Below are 23,851 nucleotides of genomic sequence, written 5' to 3'. Positions count from 1 at the left end.
GAAATGAAAAAAAAATACATTTTCTTCTGAATATTTCTTCACAGCATTGAACCACAACGTTCCAGTAACAGACAGTTATAGTATCTAAAGATGTATACCTTAAAATATTGGTAAAGAAGTTTATTAAGAGCTTTAACTGTAGTGAGTAAACAGACAAATAAATTATTTTTCGCATGGCTTTATTTTCATAAAACATTTAAAGGGTTAGTTATAATTTCGAACTTAAATACGTTTTATTCTAATTATGACTTAAAATACAGTAAGGAAAAAAAGAAGAATGCGTTACAATAATTATGTTGTGACACTAGCTCAAGATGGCATAAAAAAAACTATTAATTAATATATAGTTTATAAAGATGCATATTGACATAAGTCCACGGTCTTCATTCACTCTTAGTTATTACTCCTGGAACAACTGTGCCCTGATCGGACTATTAATTAATATATAATTTATAAAGATGCATATTGACATAAGTCCAGGGTCTTCATTCACTCTTAGTTATTATTTTTGCAACAACTGTCCCCTGACCGGACTGTGGTAAGTCTTCAGTGAACCCAGCAGATAATATTGACGTTTGTGTAAGTTATATTTATATTTAGGAATGCACATAATTTATATTGTTAAATGTGCCTTCCACCAAAAAACAAGGCCAATTAGTTGTTAAGCTGATAACGAAGTTTTTCTGTAACTAGGTTCTGTAATTGCGTAAGAAAAAAGTTGAAACAGAACTTTACAAAATTTTAAAACTTTAATCAAAATGAAAGTCGCTTGAATGCATATTTTGTTGTAATCAAATAAGTTCTATATAAATTATCGTAACCTTTGCCATACTGTCCAAAACAAGAGAGAATCCGCGATGACCTCGGCATTTGAAATTCTTTTGGGCAGGATTAGAGCAAATTAATCTATAAGACTTTTTCTTCCTCTTTATTATTTATATTTTTGTATTTTTGTGCGCCAACAATACCAAACGTCGTAATCTGAGGGTCGCGGGTTCGAATCCCGGTCGCACCAAACATGCTTACCCTTTCAGCCGTGGGGGCGTTATAATGTTACGGTCAATCCTACTATACGTTGGTAAATGAGTAGCCCAAGAGTTGGCGGTGGGTGGGGATGATTAGCTGCCATCCCTCTAGTCTTACACTATTAAATTAGGGACAGCTAGTGCAGATAACCCTCGTGCAGCTTTGCACGAAATTCAAAAACAAACAAAAAAAACACAAAACAATACCAAACGTGGAGCACGCGTATACAAGATTCAATTTTATTACTCATCAGGATATCTACCAGCCTACCCTCAAATTTATATTTTTTAAGCATATTAGAGTATATTAATTTACAAAACCTTGAAGACGGTGAAATATATCAATCGAAAGGGTTTTACTTTATGAATCTAAAACTGTAATTATATCTCAGCTTAGTCAAGCGATGACGGAGCTATGAGCTAAGAGTTTGTTCTTGAAAAACAACATAAAAACAAACTGAGAGCCGTTTTATGAACCACTATGCCACGGCTAAAAATGGATAAGAGATCAGAGTGCTGTTAAAAATGTGTTTAAAATAATCAGAAACGAATTGCGATTTTTCAACAAAACCATTAAACCTTTTCTAAAATGCTATATCACTTATACATTTGAAAGAGATATTTGCAACACGTAAAACTGATAACCTCAAAAGTATTACGTGAAACGTGTAGCCGAATTAATTACCAAGCAAGAATCAATAACACGGCATACTTAACTATTCAAATAGTAATTTCATATTATTTTTTTAGTTTTATCCTTTCAAAATAAAACTTTCATTGCCAGTGATCAATTTGCAATTCAATACGTGCGAACGAATTACGTGCTAGATAAATGTTTAAGTATAATACCATAAAAACTGTTGTACAAATTTCCGAAGAAAGAGGGAGCTTTTTTTCCAATATATGCGAAGAACCTACCGCGGGAAAGGGGAAGAGAAGAGAGAAATATTTGATGATATTAATAAATTCAGATAAAATCTATTGTAAGGTTTAAGATTAAAGCACTTTCATAATTTAAATTTTTGAAAGCGTTCATAAAAATAAACACTCTACGAAACGAACGTTCTAATATTTTATTCTTTTATGAAATATAGAAAGACAGAAATATTCTGTTGTTAGGTTAAAAACATGTAAGTTAATCAAAATAACCGATTTAGAATCTCACATACGATATAGATAAAAATGACATAATTTAAATGTTAAAATGCAAAAATAAGACACGGTTTGATTTGTTTTGAATTTCGCGCAAAGCTGCAAGAAGGCTATCTGCGCTAGCCGTCCCCAATTTAGCAGTGTAAGATTAGAGGGAAGGCAGCTAGTCATCACCACCCACCGCTAAATCTTGGGCTACTCTATTACCAACGAATAGTGCAATTGACTGTTACATTATACCTCCCCCACGGCTGAAAGGGCGAGCATGTTTGATATGATAGGGATTCGAACCCGTGACCCTCAGATTACGAGCTGAGTGCCCTTAACCACCTGGCCATGCCGGGCCGACAACGGTATGTGTACTTATATTGTTTGATCAAGAATGTATATAAGAGTAATAACCAATCACTTCTTTATTTTACCAATGTTTTATTAAAAAATAAAATGGGGGAAAAAACGTGTAAAACCCTGAGCGTTGAGCGAAAATTGACAATTACAACTTGGAATGATAATCGATGTTGCATTAATTAATATTCTACTTTCACTTGTTTATTTAGCCCTTTTATTTTTCTGAGGAATTTTTACATACGTAAAAGTTAATTATAATACAAAGAGCTGTAAAAACAACCAAGATTAAAATATAGATCACGTAAACCAGCAACATATTATGAGTTTTGAAACATAAAAGGATTGTGAGTATCCGAGAAAGGTAGAAGTTGTTAATATATTTCTGACGAATCAGAAAGGTGCTTAGTGCAGAGATGACAACCATTACGATTTGAGCGTAATCATTACGATTCTGGTGTATACATTACTTCTATACGCTCATACAGACAAATATTACGACTTGTTGCAACTCCCAAATTATTATATATTATATAGGTCTATACAATAAAGTGATAAATTGTTTCCCCAGGGCTTGAAAGGGGTGAAAATAAAATAAAGGGGTGAGATACAAATAAATTTTGATAATAAATAAAAGACATAGTCCAAATGGCAACTTGCGATAATCATGTTTGTGCTTAAAATAATAAAAAATATTTGTATCTCCGTCGTCTACCAATAGTTTAAGTGCGGTGCTTCTCCATACTGAAGAATACTCCATACGTATCCATAGATACGTCATCAGTGCTTGTCAGTCAATCAGTGCTCGCGTAGATGGGTATTTCTCGTTTTCTAAGCGGTATAGAAACACCAAAGCGATCGTTCACAAGATGAAAAAAAAAGAGGCCTCGTTCACCAGATTGTCTTGCTTCTGGCAGATCTAAAAGGGCTAAAATTGTGAATCAAAAATGTAGGAAAGAGTATAGTGCAAAATATCCGGTCATTGCATCAAAAGTCAGTGACAGTTATGCGTTTTGTACAGTTTGTCACATCGATTTTTCTGTGGCGCATGGCGGGATAAACGATTATTCCAGACATACAAAATCGGCATCTCACCAACAAAAGGCTGAGACGAAGACAAAAACGATGCAGATAACGACATTTATTAGTAAGAATTCAGAATATGAAAAATCATTTTTTTAAATTTATTTATTAAATACACAAAACACGGTCATAAATGAGCAATCTATAGCAGTAATAAATAATAATACTTATAAATAATAATATAATAATAAACAGCTTAGAGACATTGGTTAGGCCTAGTAGCCGCAAATGATAAAGGGCTCTGTCTACAATCATTACGCTCAGTCATTTGAAATAGTTGGCATCTCTGTTAATGTGGTACTAGCATCTGGTTTAGTTTTTGAATTAAGTACAAGGCTGCACAATGAGCTATATGTTCCCTTCCCACCAACGGCCCAGCGTAGCCAGGTGGTTTAGGCGCTGGACTCGTAATCTGAGAGTCGCGGGTTCGAATCCCCGTCACACCAAACATGCTTGCCCTTTCAGCCGTGGGGACGTTGTAAAGTGCAGTCAATCCCACTATTTGTTGGTAAAAGAGTAGCCCAATAGTTGGCGACGATGAATGGTGATGACTAGCTGCCTTCCCCCTAGTCTTACACTTCTAAATTAGGCTAGCGTAGATAGCCCTCGTGTAGCTTTGCGCAAAATTTAAAAACAAGCAAACAAATCTTCCCACCACGAGTATCGTCCCCTGGTTTCTAGCAGACATAACCCTCTGCTATTGGGGATATATTTAAATTAGACCGAAGCTACTTAATGAGCTACAAGCACAGTTTTAACTGCTGTGATCGAATCAAGATTTTGAGAGTGAAAAGTCCAGAAGCTTAACGCTAAGAACAGCTATGTTGCGGCCAAAAAACAACAACAACAAAACCTTAATATTAATCAATTTAAGTATTTTGGGTTAAACTGTTTTATGATATAATGAAACATTTATGTTTTTATTTCATCATTTATATATTTAAATGTTGAAACAAGAGACCCACTTTAAAAGTGAAAATAATGTTGTAAAATATCTATATATGACATATGTTGCATTCGTACTGCTCTTTCTAAAGATTTGTTTTGAACATATTTGTGCAGATAAGAAGAAAGGCAACAGAGTATTCTGTGTAACAACATCCACCACCCATTATTAGGCTACTCAGACCTAATCAAATAGTAAACTTTGATTGTCATATTTTTTATCACACTTGTGATCCGGATGTGCGGCGCGAGATTTTGCAGATTAATAAACTAACGGATTCACAGTTTGGGCACCCTAGTCATTAGGCCATGCCTTATACAGAGACTTAATAAAAAGTACACACAATATCTCGACACTATTTCAGCGTATCTAAATAGAGCTGTTACATACTAGCTCGACTATTAATGACCCAAAGATTATATAATTAATTAACAGGTAAACAAAATTGCTGAGATAGGTAAATACAATCTGGCTATTAAAAGTAAAAAAGACTTAGATGTCTTTTTTTTGTAATTTGAGAATAGTTGCACACAAAAAAACAATTGTATACTAATCAAAAGGTGAAACGACCAAGTTCAGAAGCCAGAGGCATCGTAAGTTATAAACAAAGTTCATCTATTTTAGATGGTGTGTGGTTATCGTAAGGTAAACACAAAGACTAAAGATTACTTTAAACTGGCTGCATGTAAACAAAACAATGAATAAATATTTCAAAAAAGTTAATGAACACGAATTAGAGCTTTTTAAAATGTTACTTCGTATACATGATAATATGCTTAGTCTCCTTGTATGAAACTTAGTTTCATATAATAAAAAAATGGATTACAAGAAGTACGTTTCAGAAGGAAGAGATACGTGTTTGTGAACATTTCAGAGACTACGTTTTTGCAATATAACTACACCGTGACGATATAATGTATTTAAAAATCAAAGGAATTAAAGACAATATAAAGCTGTAACTACATATCATTTACAAAATGTTATGTTTATATCGTTTAAAAGTGGATAAACAAAACTAATAACCAAAATTATTATTCACACCAGTAGAAGGCGTGAAATGTTCAGGTTAGAAATTTATTGGTTTGTTCGTTTGAAAGCTAAGTACAAAACAACACAATGAGCTATCTGTGCTTTCCCCACCACGGGTATCGAAACCCGGATTCTAGCGTTTTAAGTCCGCAGACATAACGCTATGTTACTGGGGGGAGGCAGAAGTTAATTGGAAAGTTAAGAGATGGTCAACTAGTGAATACATCTCCAGTGCTATAATAAAATGTCTAGACCAGTGGTTCTCAAACGTACCACAAGGAGGTGTTATTACTTTATTTCAGTAATTAAGTTTTCTTCATACCTCAGTAGTCCACAGATAGAGGCGCTCGCCTAGAAAATAAATTTGTGTGTGACAAGATTAATTACTAAATTATTACAAGACATCTTGAAAAGGACAAATTCCTTACTTCATCTATCTGCATAATGCTGCAATACTAGTTTCGAATACGACCGCGCGACATCCTTCGATTTGTCATTTATATCAAGGTGTTATCGTGACTTCTTTTCTGAAATTTTCTCATTTTTCTTCCATCACTACTGACTATAGATAAAAAAGAAAATTTTCTTCTGTCGTTATTTATGTTTCCTCTAAAATAGTGAATGCTGAATAAGTTTTAAATTCTAAACAAGAAATCCCATTGGTTACATGCTCTGAGGAACCACGCCTCTTCTAAGGATTTTTTTTTCCAGTAAAAGTTATAATCAGTATTTGAGTACTGTAAAAAAAAGTCATGAAGAGGTTAACAACAATGATAATAAATCTATTGTTCACGTGATTCACAATAGTGTAGGTGAAATATATAATGAAGACAGATATATTCTAGGTTGAGTGGAGTGTATTTATTGTAAATGATGTACTAGTTGTCTCATAACAGACTGATGATTAATTTAAAATAATAAAGTTCTAGTTTAAACCCGTGGAGAAGCTACACTTCTACTTATAAATAACTAAAATAAAATTGTTTTGAAATAAACTTACAAGGATCATTCAACTATTCACCTCTTTTTGTTATAAAATAAAGCACAAAACAGATGCTCAGACAAATATAACTTGCAAAAGTACGAAAGACGATACATTGACCAACTTTCCCACTGGAGAAATGAATGTTCATTAAACGCAAGTTGCAATTCCGGGTTGTCCTCTAACATTTAAAGTTCTAAACTTACTCGACATTAGACACATTGGAAAAACAAAAAGTTGAGAGTAATAGAACATTCTACACAGTGATATAAAAAGTAATTAACTGTTTCCTATACGCAACGCTCAAATGTTAATAGATGAAATAAAGCCACCGGTTTTTGTGAAAATCGAGAAAGCAAGAAGTTAATGTGTTAATATACATTTCTTGTTATTACCAAAACAGTACCGAAAGTTGTAATTTGATTAATTTGCTATTCGAACTTCGTGCAAAGCTATACGAGGGCTTATCTTTGCTATCCGTCCCTGATTTAGTAGCGTAAGGCGAGAGTGAAGGAAACTAGTCATTACTACCAACCGCCAATTATTGGGCTACTTTTTTATCAACGTATAGTGGGATTGACCGTACCATTATAACGTCCCATGGAAAAAAAAGAGATAGCATGCTTGGTGTGACGGGGATTCGAACCCACGACCCTAATATTAGGAGTGGAGCGCCCCTAACCACCTGACCATGCCAGGCCCGAAACTTGAAGATTCAAGTTTGTTTAACTTATCTGTTAAACATTATCTGTTTTTACATTATCTGTTTAACTGATTTACTCTCGAGTTTGAGCTCCGAACGTTTTAATCAGGAGAGTATGGGCACATTTTTATGTTTTAATTTTAAATATAGTGCTGAAAATACCATCAGGAAATACACTTACTATCGCATTGTTACCTGTAAACATTTGAAATACTGAAGGCGTTACTTAACTAAGTTTATTTTTCAGTGTGAAATTACTTTGCTGAATACAAAAGATTATATTCTTATTGATATTTGAAAATATTTCAGTCTTAGTTATACTAAAACAACTTATACGCTATAACTGTACTTCCATAGAACTAGACCAAAATGTCTAATAAACCATGAAAAAACAATTTCATTAGAATTTCATTGTGGCAAAAATAAGATATACATTTACCTTCAAGATGTATAAAATACTCATTTTTAGAAATTACGTTAACTTAGCTATTGCTTATACAGGCCTCTATTATTTATTGCCTCTAACAGCTCAGCAGTAAGTTTGCTTCTTCTGTGTGGGCATTTAGGTAATGTTGGAATACCCAGGAGGGTCAGGTGCACGAGACCTCTTCCTCCATCCCTAACTTTGGTGTCGTCTACTCTTGGAGTGTGTTATTGGGTAGAACTTTGGGCCAGAGTATTACCCAGTACTCAGGCCCTTTTCAGGGCAATGTTCATGTATGGTCTTTATTAGCCCCCCTTTTTTTTTTCCTTCACTTGTATATATATATATATATATAATCTTAAAATCTGTACTTCATATATATGAAATACTACTATTACTACTTAGAAAAAAGTAAGGTCAAAATAAAATAAAACTAGTTTTAAGTGTGTACCGCATGGTGGCCAGCTTGTTTTATATTTCTTAAATATATATTTATAGGAGAGATGTACTTAGGACTATGTTCATCATGTACGTAGTATCTGTCGAGATCACACATTAAGTCATTTTATGGCAATTCTTATTAAAATAGTTTAGTGCATTATACAAAAGTCTTACAGATATTGTTTCTATGTTTCCATACTTGTGCATGAATGTGGATGAAGTGCTACGTGGTTCTTTATAAGCTGGAGTTAAGATTGAATTTTGTATTCTTTGTAGTTTCTGTAATTGTTTTTGTGTTATGTTTATCCAGACAGGAGATGCGTATTCTATTATAGATCTGATGTATGTTTTGTAGATTTTTATTATATTATCAGGTGATGTACCTTGATTTTTACCTGAAAGACTTCTTGCATAATTTGCTCTTTTCCAGATTCTCATCAGGATATTGTTTGTATGCTGTATCTACGTTAATTTGGTTTCATAAGTTAGTCCTAGAAATTTTGCAGAAGTAGCAGTCAGTAAAAGTGGTCCATTCACTTGGGTGGATCTTTTTTTAGTTTATTTAAGCGGCTGAATAATATTACTTGGGTTTTCGGAATATTAATTTTTATTTTTTATTTTTGGCGGTATTCTTCTATATTGTTTAGGACTGGTTGGAGGTTTGTTGCTGCGATTAAAGGAGTTCAGCAGTAAGTCCGAATGCTAAAGACTGTATTTTGATACCCGCGGCGAGCACAGCACGGATAACCTATAGGGTAGTTTTGTGCTTAACATGAAACAAACACATAAACTTTATTTAATATAAACAAATTGCTTATGTCGTTATTAATGTGTTCTATTAATTGCGAATACACTATAATATTTTTCGTTAGAAGGTCGATATAAGAATACTGGACAGGCTCAAAAACATAAGCAGATTTTCATAAGGGGGTCATGACCTTGCTGTTTATCATTATCCGTAATACTTTGAAAATAAAATTAATGTTGTGGATCAAAACTATGGATAAGAAACACAAATACTGATATTCTAATGACGTTTTTACAAATCGAATTGATATATCTCTGTAACAGAAAGAAATTATTTCACAGGTGGCTCAGGAGTAAAAAAAACAACACAAACCTTTTATATTCATGTCTCGTGGAGCAAAAAGCACAAAAAAGAAAAAGTATTATTCTCTTGCGATTTTATTCATTTATTTCTTTGGTACTTAATATCATTTGGAAAACAAATCTTATAAACATCACCTACGATACTTATTATTAGTTTTACATTAAGTAGTTCGTCTGTATCTTGCATTTGGTACGAAGATGCGCTAGCCGTTCATACTTTTGAAGTGATAGGCAGGAGACAAGGCAGCTGTTTTAACATCACCCACCATCAATTCTTGGACAACTATTTTGTCAGCGAATAGTTGGATTAGACTGTTCTTCTTATAAGGCGCTTACGACCACAAATGCGATATATTTTTATTGATAACGGGACTTGAACCTCAATTCCGCAGTCTGGGCCACTTACCATTAGACCGCTGTCCACCCATCTCTTAAGTTACATTTATAGTTATTATGAATTTCGCTACTGGATCCGGAAAGTGTTATGTTTACAATAACTTTACAGCTAGAAAACAAGGAACATAAGTTAAAGAAACAAAAAGGAACAATGTTTGCGTTCTGAGAAACAAGATAACACTGACATGATTATTTATAATGAATGATTTTGGAGAAGTTTCGCTACTAGAAATTATTACTCAAAATGAAAGATGCGTTCTAATATTCGATTTTTTTTTTTACTTTACCTTGTTGGTGTGTGATTGTCTGAAAATTACATTGTTTACTTTTGTGCGTACATTTATTAACATGACCTTGAACATCATCTGTTACCGATTCAAGGGCACGATTTCATTCTCATTGTTCTCCTAAAATGACAATTTTCAAGAAAACATCCACGTGACAACCAGCTGGGAAATCACGGGTACGATCAACACAACCCTAGTATCTACATTTCTAAATTATTGCTAAGTCTTAATTGATAATAAAAATAATTGTACGTAGTTGTACATACCTATAAAGGTTAAAACAAAATTAAATCTCAATCTATCTCTCACGCACACACACAAAAACTTATATCGCGGGTATACATTTTTATAACAGAAGCGTTTCGCAAGTTAGAGACATGGATGCGTTATAAGAGTGGCAGTCAAATCCTGCTGTTGGATCAGATACAAGCAGTCCAAGGTTACCTGCCTTCATTCTATCTAATCTGTATTAGATTAAATTAGGGACACTTTGCTCAGATATCTTTCTAGTTCCTTGAACGGTTTTGCCCCAAATTTCGATACAAACAATAATTTCATTACACTAACGTTTTAGACTTGTTTTAATGGCTATTCATTTTTTTACATTATGGCCCAAGGAAGAGGTGAAATTTAAAAACGAAGAATATTTTTCTTAATGTAGATTCATGCGAAATTTTATTTTACTGAGTAGACAAGTTTTAAAATGTCAGTGCTGTTTAGAACGATGTTAATAATCGCACATAACTATGGCCTACTAACGATGCATGTGGCCCTGATAATAAGGATAAAGAAAAAACAAGATAAGTCCGAAACAAGAAACCCGAGAAACTTAGGAAGGGGTAACTTTCATCTCCATCATTAAAAGGAGAAAACTCTACTTTCCGACAGAACTTAGGATATCGGGTTTATCGTACTGTGATTGATGTGTACCAAATGATGCAAGAGGAAGATTCAAGATGTTTTACATGAATTCGTCCAATCAAATCTGGTTTACAGAAAAAAAAATCAGATTTTTTTAGAACAAAGTGTGACTATGACCTTCGAGGCCTTTACGGCCGTAAAACGTTTTAAATCTATTAAAATGGTAAAATGTTTGGTTTAAGAAAAACAAATATTAACTTATAAAGGAACAATAATATATACACATATATGTAACAAAACTTACATTCTCTCTCCAGAAATGTTCTTTATCAAACCACACTTATAGCATCACATCTGTGATGCTATTAATTTCCTCTATTAACTAGCCTTAAAACCCACAAACAAACAAAATGTTTTCTTTTCGAAGAGTAAAATTTAGATTTAAAACTTGAAGCCTGGAAATAAAGTATAAACTATGAAAAACGAGCTGAAAACAAGTTATTATTAATTTTAAAATCAAAATTAGTGAAAAGGAAATTTTAAGATAAAATATTTTCAACTTTAAAATTGAATTACTACAGTATTATAAGCACAAATTACGAAGAGTATGAGTGTTATTTTTAGAAAATCATTCTTTCCTTACTTTGTCCTGAGTAACTTTAATGTACCACTTTCTTACTCATTAAAACCATTCTTTTCATACTTCATCCTGAGTAACCTTAATGTACTACTTTCTTACTCATTAAAAACATTCTTTTCATACTTCGTCCTGAATAACCTTAATGTACTACTTTCTTACTCATTAAAAACATTCTTTTCATACTTCGTCCTGAATAGCCTTAATGTATTCTCATCTTACTCATTAAAAACATTCTTTTCATACTTCGTTTTGAATAGCCTTAATGTATTCTCACCTTACTCATTAAAAACATTCTTTTCATACTTCATCCTGAATAACCTTTAATGTACTACTTTCTTACTCATTAAAAACATTCTTTTCTTACTTTGTCGTGAATAACCTTAATGTATTCTTACCTAACTCATAAAAAACATTCTTTTCATACTTCGTCCTGAATAATCTTGATGTATTCTCACCTTACTCATTAAAAACATTCTTTTCTTACTTCATCCTGAATAACTTCTCAGCTTGTTCAAGGTACATATAAACAAATCTTATATAACCGAAACACACAAAGTTTCCATACATGGAAACAAATATTAAAACGCTACACTACCCGCACATTTCTTTATGATTTTCTACCGGTTTCGTGATTTCAAAAGGCACTTCCCAGGATGTAATGTCACAGCGAATCAATAATAATAATAGAAACCTTCAGATACAGTCTTTCATCTAAACTTAAATACATAGTTTTCGAAAACGTTCAAGCGTAAAGACTAATTTAAATAAGTGAAATACGTTAAACATATTCAAAATCAATTAGTTTACGCTCATGAAATATAGTTTCAATTTTATTTATTCATTTATCTCTTTTATTCCTGATTAAAACTTCATCTTAAATTATACTTTCTCCTATTATTATGGAAAATCAATTTATTTCCTTAATATGTAACAACTAATACTTATTTTACTGCCATCCTGTAAAACCAAGAAATAGTTTTACAGTTGTACAATTACAATTAACCTTACTCAACTACTGTTACTTCCTTTTTAAAATTCCAAAACACCTAAAATGGGATAGAAAATTGCGTCATCATTGGATGTATATAAGTGCTGGGCACGTGATGGTGCCATGTTAACAGTTGCGAAACGTTGTTCTTAAATACTTTTGAATTTTAAATTTTGTAGAGTGTGGGATAATTACAATATTTATATTTATACTGCTACTTTTGCCGTCTTAAATTTACCCACTAAAATACTGCAAAACAAAATGTATGAAATATTTCTCCAAAAATTAATATCTTATATTTTATATTACATGTTCAAAAAGGGAATGCTTGAAAATATGGATCCTTCAGAAATTGAAGGTAATGTATTTATTCTGGTTTGTTTGTGTGTTTTTGAATTTCGCACGAAGCTACACGAGAGCTATTTACACTAGCTGTTCCCTAATTCATTAGTGTAAGACTAGAGGGAAGGCAGCTATTCATCATCACACCTCGCCTACTCTTGGGCCACTATTTAACCAACGAATAGTGGGATTAACCATCAGATCAACCCCATCCCACGGCTGAAAGGGCGAGCATGTTTGGTGTGATGGAGATTTGAACCCGCAATCCTCAGATTACAAGTCGAGCGCCCTAACAATCTAGTCATGCTCCGCCATTCATATTGGAAAACCTTTTAGTATTTCCTGAAGATCGATTATGGGAGTTAAAAAATATATAGAAAATTGAAGTGATTTTTAAATGATTTCGTGCACATATCACTAACACCTTTAACATTTTATATCCCTAATATTCTTAAGAACGACTTTGAATTTGTTTAAAAACTGCTCCAAAAATTAGAAGAAAATTAGAGTTTTGTTTCTTTTGGATGTAATTTTTTATACATCCAAGCATTGAATATGATTATGTATTTAAATATGTGTTAAAAACATTTAGGACTATTTTAGTTTAAATTTGTTTTTTACTTGTGAGAAATAAATTTTTCATCAATTTCGTGGTATAATAATGGGTACAAATGTCGCTTCAATTTATGCTAATATTATCATGGGATTGTTTTTAAAGTATGATCATTCGATACATTGCTTAATGCCGCTTCAATTTATGTTAATATTATCATGGGATTGTTTTTAAAGTATGATCATTCGATACATCACTTAATGTCGCTTCAATTTATGTTAATATTATCATGGGATTGTTTTTGAAGTATGATCATTCGATACATCACTTAATGTCGCTTCAATTTATGTTAATATTATCATGGGATTGTTTTTGAAGTATGATCATTCGATACATCACTTAATGTCGCTTCAATTTATGTTAATATTATCATGGGATTGTTTTTGAAGTATGATCATTCGATACATCACTTAATGTCGCTTCAATTTATGTTAATATTATCATGGGATTGTTTTTGAAGTATGATCATTCGATACATTACTTAATTAATTTGAAGAAAATTTTGTAGTATACGTAATATTGGCGGAAAAAAATTAGACGATTGTTTTGTGATGAAAGATACTTAAACTATTAATACGTTTTTTGATATTTTAAGTTCAATAGATGTGGAGATTAAGATTACCTTTGAAAGAAATAAGAAAAATTATCCTTTATAATTCTTCTGGTAAGTTTTTCAGCAGAAAAAAAGTAAATTGTGTCCTTTTACAAATCTACAAAAACCACATTAACACTATATTTTTTTTCGAATTAAATTTTCCATTAAATCTTGCGAGTAAACTATTAGATTAGTAGAGATAAAACAGATTCCAGCGTAAATATCCAGAAAATGTTATATTACGAATTTATGAAATTTCTGGCTTTATGTTTGTGAAGCAGATAATTTAAAACTGAGGGTGAAATTACATAAATTTTATGATAGATTTCACAAAAAATAATTTAATTAATTAATTTTAATACAATGTTAAATTCCAAAAGAACCACTTGACATGTAATTGAAAAGAATTAAATTGATATTTCGAAAATATTTCATAAATTTTTGTCGCCACTTTAAACAGGTACAGGTCAGACAGCGAAAGTAGCAGCATTTAGGTAAGGTTAGTGCAACGGTAAAATTATTATCAGTAGTCAGAGGAAGGACAAGAAAATACAAGAGGCATGTTTTCGTGTTAAATGTTTAAAGACCACGGAAATAAACTGCTTTTCTACAATGAAACGAGAAAGCATAAATATATGAAGCTTTAATAAAAAAGAGAATTTGTAAATAAATAGAAAATAAGAGAAAGTACGTTTCATTAGCTTAAACTAATCACGTGTTTGGAACGTATTGATATATTTTATCATTATAAAGTTCGTGTGTGTGTTTTCTTATAGCAAAGCCACATCGGACTATCTGCTATGTACACCAAGGGAAATCGAACCTCTGATTTTAGGGTTTAAATCCGAAGACGTATACCGCTGTCCCAGCTAGGGACATACAGCTTATGTTTTATCTGTGTGCTTTTTTTTGGAAAAATACTTTAATACAATTTATTTATGTTTAACTGAAGAGTTGAATCTAATCAACTTGTTATAAATTCTCTATAAAACTTCCATTTTGAAAACTAACCTTTGAAGTTACAAAAAAATGGAATCCTCGATAGACGCGGCGTTTAAAATTCTTTTAGGCAGGATTAGAGTAAATTAATCTATGGGACTTTGGCCGTAGTCAAATATAACAATTAAAAGGTTTGACCTCCTGAGCACGAAACTCTAATTAGATCTTAAATCAGTCAAGAGATTAAGGAGCTATGAGCTAAAGGTTTGTACTTGACAAAGAAACTTAGAGCCATCTATAAGCCACTTTTCCGCGGTTAAAAATAGAAAAGGCCAACTACTGTCATGTTTTCGTACGTACACACACAGACACATACCTGTCCAGCTATTTATCTCTCACAAGACAATGTTCAAACAAACTTGCGAGATAGCTTTAGAACTTTATATTCAAGACCCCAACCCATTGATACATATCCCCAGCAACCAATTAACAACCCTTATAGAATTCACTACCTCCAAAACTAACTTTATGTTCAATGACCAAAATTACCTACAAATAAATGGCTTAAGTATGGAGAATCCCGTGTCACCAGTTTCAGCCAACATTTTAATGACAGATTGAACCTCAAGCGATCACTTCAGCCTCATACTCACTACTACATTGGTACAGATATGTTGACGATACTATTGATGGATTCATATCTACAGAACACACACTTAGTATTTTTCAACCACGTATATAACATTCCAACATTAAGTTCATCTGCGAACAAGAAGAAAACTAATCAAATAGCATTTCTCAACCTCAAGATCATAGATGCAGAAGTTCAAAACAGAAATCTACAGAAAAATCACCCATACTGGACTTTACATTCTCTGGGACTCAGCACATTAAACAAAACAGAAACTCATCATGTTAAGTAACAAATAAACACAGCCATAAAACTATGCTCACCAGATAATATCAACAAAATAAAACAGCACTTCATTTACATCAACAAATTTCCTCCAAAAATCGTTGAAAAAATTATAAGCACACACCTAGATAAACAACACGATTAACAACAAACAAACGATAATTAATCCCAAGATACAACAAACTACAAAACCTTACAGTGCTGCATACCATATGTTCCCGACATCAGCGAAGAAGTAACCAATATTTGTAATTAACGTATAACGAAACACAACATTCCAGTAAACACCTAATTTATTCAAAAACCAGGTATAAAAACTAAAGTCCATGCTATGTAAAAACTACGCTGACAAACACAACACCAACATTATTCATAAAGTACTATGCAACCATTGCCACTACTTCTAAATTGGAGAAACAAGCAGAAAAATGGAAACCAGATTCAAAGAACAAAAAACAAACAAACAAAAAACCTTCACATGTTTCTGAGCAATGCAAATCAAATAAACACAACATAATCACAGAAAACACACAGATACTAAGTAGGGAAACAAATATAAATAAACGCAAAATCATAGAAGCCCAATTGATACAACAACTAAAACCAAAATTAAACCAATATAAATAAACACCTTTATTCCTATACTAATTAATAACTTAGCATCTAATGGCAACGACCTATAAGACCCACTGTACCCATTTATACTCTCATCCCTAAGACACGTGCCTGGCAACGGTCAGTTGCAAACTCTCTCTTTGTTAACCAGAAGATGACATCAGAAGGTCGAAACGTTGTTATGTACTTTATTTTAATTAAAGTGCTAATACCCAAACTAGCTGTTTTGAGAATACAATGCTCAAACAATACATACAATTTCGGCCAGCACACTAATAATGTTAAAGCGTATGAGTCCAAAAAACATAGTAAAAACCTGAAAAATAATTTTATAATACCATAAATTTCTAAAACTAAAACAAGAAAACAACATAAAAAGGACACGCCAAGCATTATAAACAAACGAATTCGTAAATAAATATATTTCTTAACATAACGGAGGGTGTGATGAGTAAAAATATGTTGTTATCTTATATTGTGGTTTTAAGTTTTTTGAAGCTGCCAAATGTATTTACAGTTTAAACACTTGTTAATAACGTTATACAGACGACATGTTTGTTTAAAAATGAAGAACAGCTATTTAAATCTATACGAATGGTCAATATGATAACATAAAAGTCATTTTTGAATGCCAAAAAATGTATAATTTTAACTTTCAAGGTCTCCTTGAATTTGTTTGTGTGTTGACCTTAGCGCAAAACCATTCATAATTTTGAAAGTAGTAACGCAGAGGAAAAATATATTCTATGCTTCCCAACACTAACGATTGGCTTATTTTGTAACAACAAATAGTGTATTGACCCGTCACACTGTAAAGCCCGTAAAACTGAAATCGCCAGCACGTTCGATGATTCGATTCTAGCTTGCGATACTCAGTTTGCGATTTGAACGTCCTATCCGCCAGGTAATGCCAGGTCGAACACCTTTGTATACGACATACATAGAATGCTTGGCATGGATTATATCAAAACCTACACACAGTAAACTTTATTCGCAATTCTGAAGGTATATATCACATCATAACAGAGATAACACTATGTAGTAACAAAATTTTTACTTTTTCTTGTTCCTGGGCAGAAAGTGTTATTTTCCAATTGCTTACGCCTAAAGCAAATGGAAAAGACCTATTTTTCTCTTAAAACTTTGCTTTTGTGACCTGTAGGCGTATAACGAAAACATAATAAGAGACTAAGTATGGAGGCTGATATAAATTTGCACAATGGGCTTTCTGTATGGTGTTCACTATGGGCATCGAGTCACGATTTTTAACGTTATAAGTTTAAAGACTTACCGTTGAGGGTAGCAAGAGCTGAACAACGTATTCACAATGTTGAGCATAAATTACTCTATAAACGTTTTATCAAGCCTAATATAGAGAGGATGGTAACATAACTTTATATTCCTTTTTAAATTATTTTATAAATATTTTGTCAAGCCTAATATAGAAAGGCTGTTAACATAGCTTTATATTCCTTCTTAAATTATTTTATAAACGTTTTGTGTAGCCTAATATAGAGAGGTTGTTAACACTCCTACGAAAAGTGGGGCCTAATAGGCCCCAGAGCAACTTGAAAGGTTATTAATATTAGGCTAATAATTTTGTATTTAAAATTATAAATAATTTTATATTAAATTATAATTAAATTTAAATTTATTATAATTTATTATAATTTAAATTTAAATTATAAATAATTTAATATAAATTTGATTTCATTTCATTAAATGAAATGGCAATTTCATTTAAATACAAAATTATTAGCCTAATATTAATAACCTTTCAAGTTGCTCTGGGGCCTATTAGGCCCTACTTTTCGTAGGAGTGTTAACACAGCTTCATAATTATTCTTAAATTATTTTATAAACGATTTGTCAAGCCTAATATAGAGAGGATGTTAACACAGCTTTATATTTTTTAAAATTATTTTAGAAATGGTTTGTGAAGCCTAATATAGAGAGGATGTTAACACATCTTTATATTCCTTTTCAGATTATTTTATAAACGATTTGTCAAGACTAATATAGAAAGGCTGTTAACATAGCTTTATATTTCTTCTTATGTTATTTTAGAAACGTTTTGTGAAGCCTAATATAGAGAGGATGTTAACATAGCTTTATATTCCTTCTTAAATTATTTTATAAACGTTTCGTCAAGCCTAATATGGAGAGGCTGTTAACATAGTTTATATTCCTTCTTAAATTATTTTAGAAACGTTTTGTGTAGCCTAATATAGAGAGACTGTTAACACAGCTTTATAATTCTTCTTAAATTATTTTATAAATGTTTTATCAAGCCTAATATAGATAGGCTGTTAACATAGATTTATATTTCATCTTAAATTTTTTTTACAAACGTTTTGTCAAACCTTATATAGAGAGGCTGTTAACATAACTTTATTTTCCTTCTCCATTAAATTTTGATGTAGCAAGTGTGTGTTTTCTTATAAAAAAGCCACATCGAGCTATCTGCTGTGTCCACCGAGGGGAATCGAATTTCTAATTTTAGCGTTGTAAATCTGAAGACTTACTGCTGTCCTAGCGGGGGACGTTGATGTAGCAAAACTGCTTGAGTTTGTAAGTTACAGTCTTCAAGTGAAATAAAAACTAAACTAGACTATATTATTAGAAGTGTTTTTGTGTAAATCATATTCAATTGACTTTTTAAATCTTTCTCTCGGATTCTTTTTTTTTGTTGTTAATTAGTGATAAAGTCTTGTCTTCCTCAATAATCTTGTGTAATTTAAGAATTCGGTTCGCTAACATATGAAGGCGTTTATATAGGTTTCGCCGGAAGACGAACCTATCAAAGGGGCTGATAATCAGAGATCTACAATTGTTTTCAGTATAGTTTAATATGCGCTGTCTGAGTGCAATGAGGCCCGGCATGGCCAAGTGTGTTAAGGCGTTCGATTCGTAATATGAGGGACGCGGGTTCGAATCCCGATTGCACCAAACATGCTCGCCCTTTCAGCCTTGGGGGCGTTATAAAGTGTCGGTCAATCCCACTATTCGTTGGTAAAAGAGTAGCCCAAGAGTTGGCGATGGGTGGTGATGACTAGCTGCCTTCCCTCTAGTCTTACACTGCTAAATTAGGGATGGCTAGCGCAGATAGCCCTCGAGTAGCTTTGCGCGAAATTCCGAAAAACAAACAAACTGATTGCAGTGTGATGGTATCTTAAAACAGGATTAAAATCATTATAAATGTAAGAAAGATGAATAAGTGGGACTTTGTGAATTGGTATAAAACACTAGATTTTAATAATGATCAAAATGTTTCAAAACATTTACTATGAAATTAAGGTATTGTAAAAGTTCGTTGTTTACAATTTTATTGTCGTTGTTTTTTACCTTGCGCACCTAAAAATTGTTGAATGAAAATATTTGTTTTATTTAAGCATTGTTTTGAACTTCTTAAATATTTTAAACATATCTCTATTATGCATGCAAATGTCTTTTCAATTCCAGCATGTGGCACCCCAGTGGCTCAGCGGTATGTCTACGGACTTACAACGCTAAAAACCGGGTTTCAATACTCGTGGTGGGCAGAGCACAGATAGCCCATTGAGTAGCTTTGTACTTAATTCAAAACAACAACAACAACCCCCATGTGATAAATTATACCTACATGAAATATTTAACGATTATGTAACAGCAATACATGTTAAAAGATGTAAGGAAAATGTTTGAAGTAATGAGCCTTTCTCTTAAAGGTTGTATAACTTATATCATTTCTATTACTGGCTAACTTTATTGAAAAGAATGGTGGACAAAAAGTTAATTTAATATGATACAGTTGTTAATAACAGTGTATTTTCACTAACCGGAAATAAAACCGAGGACTTCTGCCCTATCTATTAGGTGCCTATGACCACTCCTAGCAGATATGGCCGTTTGCAAAGTAGGTGTAAACAGTTCGTTATAGTGTTGTTCATTTTTATTTTAATACATTTGCTTACAGAGAGTTAGTCCTATTATATAAGGTATTTGTACGCCTGGTGAGTAGGCGTCTCGTTACAGACGTAAGTCGAGGGAATACAAATACAGTAAATTCTGATGTTTCAGAGAACCTGATGGTTGAGTAATGAATGGCAAAGCTATTTCCAAAGAATGATATTGTTATAGCGTGATTAACAATATAGGATAAATAGACACAAAATGGACGAAACATGGCCAGGTGGTTAAAACACTCGACTCGTAATCTGAGGGTCGCAGGTTCGAATCCCCATCACACCAAACGTACTTGACCTTTTAGCCGTGGAAGCGTATTATGTTACAGACAATCCAACTATTCGTTGGTAAAAGAGTAACCCAAGAGTTGGCGGTGGGTGGTGATGACTAGCTGCCATCCCGTTAATTTTACACTGCTAACTTAGGGATGGGTAGCGTAAATAGCCCTCGTGTAGCGTTGTGCGAAAATTCAAAACACAAACAAACACTGGACACAAAATATTGACGAAAGAAGTCTTTAATATTTTCCGTGGAAATAGAAAAACACAAATCAAAGCTCTTAACAATGTAATAGACTCTCAAGTTGCCCCAAGTGAATTTTGGGTAACGTCCACACCCGCAAAGAGAACTTCTCGGCCAAATAAGCCAATTCAATGAAGCTATGCATATTTTTTAAATCTATTAACAAGATACAAATAAGTAGGTAAAAGCTCAGTTTTACGTTCATAAGACAGCAAAGACACCTCAAGATCGAAAGCATTGTTATTAAGGAAAATACTTGTAGAAGCAAAGTAGATCACATAAATCCTTTTAGACCACAAACCTGCCACTTCCTTCAATGAGTTTCAATAGTTCTTTGTGTATTCCACTTGCAAAAGTTATTAGAACCCAGCATCTAAGTACAGTGAAACGTTTATCGAGATATGTGTTTCAAGAATGGTTTCGCCATTCTTTGGAGACATTGTTGTGATGGAAATGGTAGTTGTGAGCAATAGTGGGTAATCACAATCATCAGGTTCGGAGACTGACTTTGAAGGAACTAGTTTCAATAGGAGTGCAGGACATGAAATATTACTCTTAAAATAACTCGATCAGCTTCGGTATAATAGTCGCTTAAATATATTGAGTTTATGAGGTTCCTAAAAATATGTCTTTGTGACAAAAGATATGAAGTGTAAAGCTATACTTTTTTTCTTTACGTGTACGTGTTTTATGCTGGTAGAATCTTTTGTTTGTGTTGGAATTTCGCGCAAAGCTACACGAGAGCTATATGCGCTAGCCGTCCCTAATTTAGCAGTGTAAGACTAGAACTATTTGCTCACTTTGCATAAACTAAAGAAGTAAAATGGAATGAACAGTATGCATTGATAATAAAAAATAATATGTTCTTCCCGCTGGTACGGCGGTAAGTCTACGGATTTACAACACTAAAATCAAGGATTCGATTCCCCTCGGTGGAGTCAGCAAATAGCCCGATGTGGCTTTGCTATAAGAAAACACACACACACGCGCGCTCTTAAATTCCGACTGATAATACGCCCATGGGTTATTTATAAAATAAGTGTGTTGTCACATTATTATTTAGATATAATGAGGTACTGGTATGAGGACTTTAGTTACTGTAATTAATTAATTTCTATGTCGTTACGCCCCCCCTGATAGTACAGCTGTAAGTCTCCGGATTTAGAACGCTAAAATTACGGGTTCGATTCCTCTCGGTGGGCTCAGCAGATAGCCCGATGTGGCTTTGTTATAAGAAAACACACACAAACTCTATGTGGTTACATTCAATGTGTAATATACATTGCTGAATGCACACGACTACATAAAGAAATGCACGATTTAACCTATTCATAATTAAAAAATCTGATATGCAAGTCCTGACCTTATGTGATGTCCATTACTCAAAGATAAGATTATGTAACGTGAATGGCGACCAAAATAATTATCACGGCTTTAGGAATTATTATCCCTACAAGTTCACTACTGAGCTATATATAAATATATATAAATGTACATAAGACTAAAAAATTAAGCATTTCTGTCCAATTTCAAGCACTTTTTTTCAAATATTTATTTCCAGAGAAACATGTTTGAAGTTTTAAAACCAACGTGTATATATATATATATGATTTAAACTGAATAAAGTTATTAAACTTCTCTTATTAAAATGAAATTTCAGTTACCAAAAGTTTCTCCAAAAATAATTTTTTCCTTAAATTTTGGAGCACCTTCCACTTGGAATACGTTTCTGCTATTTAAGTAAATTAAATGTACAATTAATCTCAAATATGAATGTTATTTCATCTCCAACATGTATGAACAACGTTTCAGATTCGTTAGGCATTTTAAGGGAATTGTAACTATTGTTTTGAAAAGAACAACAAAAAACATTTAAATATTATGGACAAATAGTGAACGTATTAGGTGCGCGTATTGTTTTGTTTTTCAGGAAAAAAATAAGGGTCACACTTTAACAATCTAGTTGCTCAAAGTACACACACACACACATACATGTGTATGCGTGTGCGCGTGCGTTTTTGAAATAATATCAACAAATTATAAAACAAACAGTTCACTTTGTTTTACTTGAAGTTCATTTAAAAATCCATTAAATCATATTATTTATTATCTCGAAATCACGTGTTGAAGTTCTTACCATTTCTTTTATTATGCGACTGATACTACTTCCTGCCACCAATCTCGCCACAGTTTATCTATCATGGGTGGTTCTAGTCAGCTACAAAAAAAAAATCAATAAATCACCCAATAACTTCCAGTAGTGGCGTTAGTTATATGGTTTTGTATTTAACAAAAACAACAAACTCTCTCTCTCTCTCTCAGGTACACAGCTCCCCAGTAGCACAGCGGCATGTCTGCGGATTCACACCGCTAAAATCGCGTTTTGACACCCGTGGTTGACAGAGCACAGGTAACCCGCTTTGTGCTTAATTCCAAACAGACAACCAAAACTACATGTATGTATATATAAATGAATAGTTCCAAAGTTATCAAATACATTAACTTTATAATACGCGATTTTTAAATCAGTACTATGAGCATTACGAGCATACAGTCCTTGTTGTCGTTATTAAAATTCATAAATACTAACGTCTGTGGTAACAACACTCAAAACATTCCGTTTATCTGACAAGGTCCTAATGCTGTTCTTAAACTAGTGAGCAACTAAAGACAATCAGTCCAGGGTTAGAAGTTGAGTGCTTCTTGAACTCCAAAGGTCTAACCCCTACCGCCTTTCGTTGTCCGCAGTGTGCTGTGGGAAGGCAGTCACTCTTAATGTTTAGATACAACCTTAAAGTAGAAATAAAACAACAACATCCTAAGTTTGTACGATATAAACCTCCCAATTTCACTCTTTTATTTAATAATTACAAAATGATGTTAAACAGAACTAAAACCCTTACCTTAAGGGAGAGATGGACGGTGAGCTAATAACTGGCTGTGGGCAGCAAA

At 32.9% G+C, this 23,851-nt stretch overlaps 1 pseudogene across 2 annotated transcripts in view; it reads left to right on the top strand.

The window, feature by feature from the left end:
• The window catches only part of LOC143252249 (muscarinic acetylcholine receptor DM1 pseudogene), a 121,048-nt pseudogene that overhangs the window by 1,170 nt on the left and 96,027 nt on the right, over positions 1-23,851 (top strand). The window lies entirely within an intron of this gene.

The sequence above is a fragment of the Tachypleus tridentatus genome, chromosome 6 (genome assembly GCF_004210375.1).
Source record: "Tachypleus tridentatus isolate NWPU-2018 chromosome 6, ASM421037v1, whole genome shotgun sequence".
Lineage (NCBI taxonomy): Eukaryota > Metazoa > Arthropoda > Merostomata > Xiphosura > Limulidae > Tachypleus > Tachypleus tridentatus.
Note: the sequence above shows the minus strand (reverse complement) of the source record. Positions and strands in the feature narration are given on the sequence as shown.